The sequence below is a fragment of the Gasterosteus aculeatus genome, chromosome X (genome assembly GCF_964276395.1).
Source record: "Gasterosteus aculeatus chromosome X, fGasAcu3.hap1.1, whole genome shotgun sequence".
Classification (NCBI taxonomy): domain Eukaryota; kingdom Metazoa; phylum Chordata; class Actinopteri; order Perciformes; family Gasterosteidae; genus Gasterosteus; species Gasterosteus aculeatus.
This window is the reverse complement of record NC_135698.1, coordinates 10,087,947-10,088,682: the sequence shown is the minus strand read 5'-3', so window position 1 is coordinate 10,088,682 and position 736 is coordinate 10,087,947.

Sequence of the window (736 nt, the reverse complement as noted above, 5' to 3'; positions counted from 1 at the left end):
AAGTGCTAATTCTTAAGAGAGTCTCTTTCTTTGGTCGTAATTCAACACGACTCAGCATTTAACACTTCTTAAAGAATTTCTCCCCCCCGTGATTCATTTGTAGTCCTCATTTAGTTTGTTATGTATTGTAGACACATGTAGCCCTCCGCACTGTTCAAACACTGAAAAAAAGGCCACGGTTGAGAGAGAAATGGGCCCGGAGAAAGAAATGAGAATTCACTGGGCAGACAGATAATTGAAAAAAATATATTCACCGTATATCGGGATAGAACCTGAGAGAAATTACATTAGGTCCCAGAATGTTGACATAGTTCATTAGTGAGACGCTGCATCACTCAGGAGCATCTTTTAACCAAGTAGTGTTTTCACTCTCAATCAATGATCACAGTGTGCAGAGGTTTAACTCAGTTTGAGTCTCCAGAACGAGCTCTCCGGCGGGCTGACGTGACATTGTTGTTTTGAGTGGCAGACAGATCATAAGCTGTTACAGTATATTGCGTCAGAGGGGAAGAGAAATTTACGTGACAGTGATCCAGTGCGTGTTCAACAGTGACCCTGCGTATACAAGAGCGGTGACTCACTGTCATTAAAACAAACCGTTACAAAGATGACATGACATCTGTCAACTCTGTCATCATCACAGGTCAGGGTGCTTGATCTCTCCCTGTCACGGTGCACGTAGTGATCAGACTCAATGCAAGCCTCTGATTGGCTGCGGAGCACGCGAGCCAAAGCT